Consider the following 5,350-nt stretch of genomic DNA (forward strand, 5'->3'; position numbering starts at 1 on the left):
CCAGGGCAGCAAAGTCCCTGTGAGATTTCTATCTCCAATTAGCCACCAGAAAACTGGAAGTAGAACTGTGGCTTAAAGTGGTAGAGCGCTTATTTTGAGCAAAAGAGCTCTAGCACAGGCCCAGGCACTGAGTTCAAGTCACAGGACTGATAAAAATAAAGTGGCTTGAATTATAGTGCCATCCATTGTACCTAAAGTGACTAAGACAGTACATTGCCCTGTGAAGAAAATACATAGGCTTTCTCCAGGTGTGATTTGTGGTACTGTTGGTTATTAGTTCCATGTCAATGAATCCACAATAAATACTAAAGGTGTGTTTAAATACAAATACTCAAAGCAAAGTCCTGTGGAATGAGAGGTTGGCAGAAATTTCCCCTAGGGGCCGTGGTTCTAAAGCCATTCTTTTGTTTCCATAAATCAAATTACACTGTGTTCAAGAAAACACAGTCATCTTAGTTAAGAGCATACACATAGACATACAGAAGCTTCAAGTTGGAGACCTTGGAAGTGATCACCTCCTTCCTGGTCCCTGCTCTCATGAGTTCCTTTTATAGAATCTCTGACAGGTGGCCACTGTCTGGTGACTGAAGGCGTCGCCGAAGCACCATGGCTCAGGTCCAGTATCCACAATGGTCTTTTCACATGCTGAGCCACAACTGTCCTCTTGGTAATTGCCTTCTTGGTCTTAGATCTGACTGCTACAACAACGGGGAATAAGCGGTCGCCTCTGCAGAACCCTTAGCAGGTTCTCTCCTGCGGCCCAAGCAAATCCAGTTCCCACCTTTTCTCCAGAGAAGATGGTTCCCACACTCTTCCTATCTCCTCCCAGTGAAGTCTACTTCCTTATTGCAATAGTTCCTTTGATGTGCTCTAGTTAGACATGTGAGTTCAGAAATCCTGAGCCAAATAGCACAGATCTGGCACTCCCTGGGCCAGGGATAGTTATTTTTATTTACTTATTTTTTGTCGGCTGTGGGGCCTGAACTCTGGGCCTGGGCACTGTCCCTTAGCGCTTCAGCTCAAGGCTAGCACTCTACCACTTGAGCCACAGTGCCACATCCAGCTTTTTCTGCTTATGTGGTGCTGAGGAATCGAACCCAGGGCCTCATGCATGCAAAGCAAGCGCTCTACCACTGAGCCACCTTCCCCAGCCCCAGGGATGGTTATTTATGAAGCCATTTGGCTTGTTTTCTTGGTGAGTGGCTGCTCACATTGCATGAGTATCTATACTTCTTGCCATACCATCAGGTCAAACCAAGCTTCTTAAATTCTGCTTTTCAAGCAATTTTTTTTGGGGGGAGGGGGGTGGTCAGTCCTGAGGCTTGAATTCAGGGCCTAGCCACTGTCCCTGAGCTTCTCTGCTCAAGCCTGTTGCTTTACCACTTGAACCTCAGCTCTGCTTCTGGCTTTTTCTTGATGGTTATTTGGAAATAGAGTCTCATGGACTTTCTTACCTAAGCTAGCTTTGAACCATGATCCTCATATTCTCCTCTGCCACTGGCACCCAGCTCAAGTGATTCTTCTAAACAAAGATACTGTACTTGATATTTATTGCTGTCAAAAGTCATCTTTTAAAAGAGCATCTTATACTCCTGGAGATGACTTTGAGTAATTATTTTGGCATCTATCTTACTCTGATGCTTTTTTATATCTTAAAACATTAATAAAACATTAGTCATCATACTGCTTTGGCAGCACTAGTACCAAAATTGGAATGATACAAAGATTGGCATGACCCATGTTCAAAGACATGCAAATTCATCAAGCATCTCATATTGTTAAGAAACTAGTTGAGACTGGACAAAAGGAAACAACTATGTATTCCTCTTGTTGAGAACTCTCCCAAGGTTCATCAGCACTCTTAGTACTGGCCTCTTTCTCTGTGATAATCTAAACCCCCATCTCTCTATTATATCCCCAAAAGATGTCTTACCTTCCTGAAATGACACGGTGGTTTGATAATGTAATCCTACCAAGAAAGGAAGTGGTGTTTCTTTGTAATGTCTTACTTGAAAAAAACCTATGATGACCTGTTAGTTTTCCCTGAAAACTAGCCAAGAATTTAGCTGGGGCGCCTGTAATCCTAGCTACTCTGGAGGCTGAGATCTGAGGATTGCGGTTCAAAGCCAGCCTGGGCAGGAAAGTCCATGAGACTCTTATCTCCAATAGACCACTAGATAACCGGAAGTGGCGCTGTAGCTCAAGTGGTAGAGGGCTCGCCTTGAGCTGAAAAGCACAGAGACAGCACCCAAGCCCAGAGTTCAAGCCCCATGACTGACCAAAAACAAAAAAGTTAGCCAAGAATTTATGTTCAGTATTTTCCTAGGATTGGCATTATGTTTAGTAGTCTATGTGGCAAAAGTCTATTTTCTTTTCTGTTTGAAAAATCTCAGTATCTCTGTGTGTGTGTGTGTGTGTGTGTGTGTGTATGTGGTGTTGGTTGTTTTCTACCACTTGAGTCACAGCTTCACTTCTGGCTTCCTTTTTTATTTTTGTCAGTTGTAGAGCTTGAACACGGGGCCTGGGCGCTGTCCCTGTGCTTTTCAGCTCAAGGCAAGCACTCTACCACTTGAGCCACAATGCCACTTCTGGTTTTCTGGTGGTTAAGAAGATGAGTCTCACGGACTTTCCTGTCCGGGCTAGCTTTGAACCACAATCCTCAGATCTCAGCCTCCTGCGTAGCTAGGATTACAGACATGAGCCACCAGGGCCTGGCTTCTTTTTAAAAATTTTTTTTTGGTGCTTAATCAGAGACTTTCCTTTCCCCGGCTGGTTTGAAACCATGATCCTTAGCTCTCAGCCTCATGAGTAGGTAGGTTACAGGTGTGAGCCACTGATGCCTGACTTAGGGGTCTCTATTCTTTTGTTTATCTAATCTACCATTCCTGTTCATATCAGAAGGGTCACTCTAAAATACTAGCTGCAGGCTGGGAGGTAGTTGTGGCAGAGCACTTGCTTAGCTGCATGAGGCCCTATATTTCATTCCTTGTCTCTCTCTCACACACACATTAGTCATCATCTAAATTCTTTTCCTACTGCCTTTAACATAAAGCCTACAGTTTTAGTGTGGCAATCAGCCTTCTTAATCCAGTGCCAGCCTGTCTTCCTTCCCCCAGGCTTGCCAGACTTCTCCCATTTTCCAAAGTTGCACCCTCATGCCTTTGTACATTCTGCTCTGATTCAGAAATGTCATTTTCCTGCTATGATTTGATGAAAATGGAGCCCAGCTCCAATACTCTGTCTTGTAGTTGAATCATTCCTGATGTTCCAGTCCTCAGCAGATGTTCCTTTCATTCCAGCCCAAGAACAGGTAGATTGCATCTCTGCTCAGGAAGCAGTGACCACCTTGCCTTCGAGGGTAGCTGCCAGTCTACTCCTACATGTCTTCATTGCAACAGCTGCTTGCAAACAGCCATGGTGCTTCTCCTAGCAAGAACAGGGTATAACGAGTGCGTGACACTGTGATCACTCATACACACACATTTACACACACCCCACACATCCACGTATGCAGGAAAGTCTGTAAGACTCAGCCCCAATGAACAACCACAAAGCCAAAATTGGAGCTGTGACTCAAATGGTAGAGTGCTAGGCTTGAGTGAAAAAGCTAAAGGACAGTGCCCTGGCTCTGAGTTCAAGCCCCATTCTGGTACCCAAAATAATCTAACAACCCTCACTCCCCATCACTGCCCCAAACTGCTGAGAACAGCCAAATGTGTTGTTACACGCCTGTAATTTCAGCTCTAGTTCCTGAGTAGCACAGTGAGACTATGTCTCAAAACTAACCCCTTTCCCAAACAAACCCAAACCTATTGAGAACTGGACTATTTACTCACCGAATAGGAGAAAGAACTAAGACCACATGCATTAATGTGACTGTAATTCAACTGTCTACATGAACATCACTTGAACGCCAAGAAATTCTTGCCCAAGAGGATGAAGTTGCAAATACTTCAATGCAGTTCCAGGAACTTCCTCAAAATCCATTTATAGGAAGAGAATATATTACTGAACTCATCCAGGCAAAAAGTCCCTCTCCTCAAGATCACTGGGCATAACAAGAAACTGTGTACTCTTCTAAGCTTGCTTAAAAACTCTCCCCTCTGTCTGCCCACTCTGTCAGGTCCCCTGCTTGAAAGCTGTTTGCTTATTTCTTTGGGGGCAGTGTCTCGTGCCATGTAGACTTGCTAGCCTGAACTATCACTCCTTTTTCTTCTGCCTTCCAAACACTAGGATTACAGGCCACAACCACCACCATGCCAACTGAAAAGCCTATTTTAAACCAGATCCCCTAAATCTTATACATATCCTGGCCTGGACCATTTTTTATTTTTTCCTGTCTGTTGTGGGGCTTGAATTCAGGGCCTGGGTATTCTTGTGCTCTTTTGTTCAGGGCTAGCACTCTTACCGCTTCCAGCTCCACTTCGGGTGGAGCAGGTGGCTCACACCTGTAATCCTAGCTACCCAGGAGGCTGAGATCTGAGGATAACAGTTCAAAGCCAGCTCAGGCAGGAAAGTCCATGAGACTCTTTGTGTCCAATTAACCACCAGAAAACCATTATTGGCGCTGTGGCTCAAATGGTAGGGAGCTCGCCTAGAGCAGAAAAGCTCAGTGCCCCAGACTCTGAATCCAAGCCCCACGACTGACCAAAAAAACCCACAACCCCCCCCCCTCCAAATACAAACCACCCCACAACAGAGAGCTAGATGTGGGGATACATTCTTGTAATCCTGGCCCTTGGGGGAGGCTGAGAAAAGAGGATAGGCCATTTGAGGCCAAGTTGGACTGTTTACAGTCAGGATTTTTCAAAATGGAAAATTAAAATAAGTATACATGTAAACATAACCCAAGGCCATCCCAGCCACTGCACCTCATGAGTACACCCCCAGACCTTCGGGCTGCGGAGTCCCTGCAGCACCCGCCGACCCGCATCTCCCAAGGCGCACGCACAGGCCGAAAGGTCACCGGGGCCCGGGAAGCGGGGCCAGGACCCACGCACCTGCCCCGCACCTCCCGGTGCTCTTCTCCATGCTCCCCCAGGCCCGGCCCGCCCCTTCCCCGGCAACCCCGGGGAATCAGGGCTCCCTAGCCTTGCCCGGGCGGGCCAGGGGCTCCGGATCCTCCTCCTCCACGGGAGTACGAGGATTACAGGACGGCCCGGGCGGTGGCCGAGCAGAGAGAGCCCGGCGCGGGCCGGGCCCGGGTCAGGAGGGCGTTGGAAATTCCCGCGCGTGCGAGTGCGCGCGCGCGCGGCGCCGGGCGGGGGCGGGGGGAACCCGTGGAGTGAGGCTGTGACGTGCGGCGTCGGGGGCGTGTCCCCGCGAGGCCCCGCCCCCTCGCCCTCTCTCC

This window comes from Dipodomys spectabilis, unplaced genomic scaffold (genome assembly GCF_019054845.1).
Source record: "Dipodomys spectabilis isolate Male_0828 unplaced genomic scaffold, ASM1905484v1 ptg000108l, whole genome shotgun sequence".
Taxonomy (NCBI): domain Eukaryota; kingdom Metazoa; phylum Chordata; class Mammalia; order Rodentia; family Heteromyidae; genus Dipodomys; species Dipodomys spectabilis.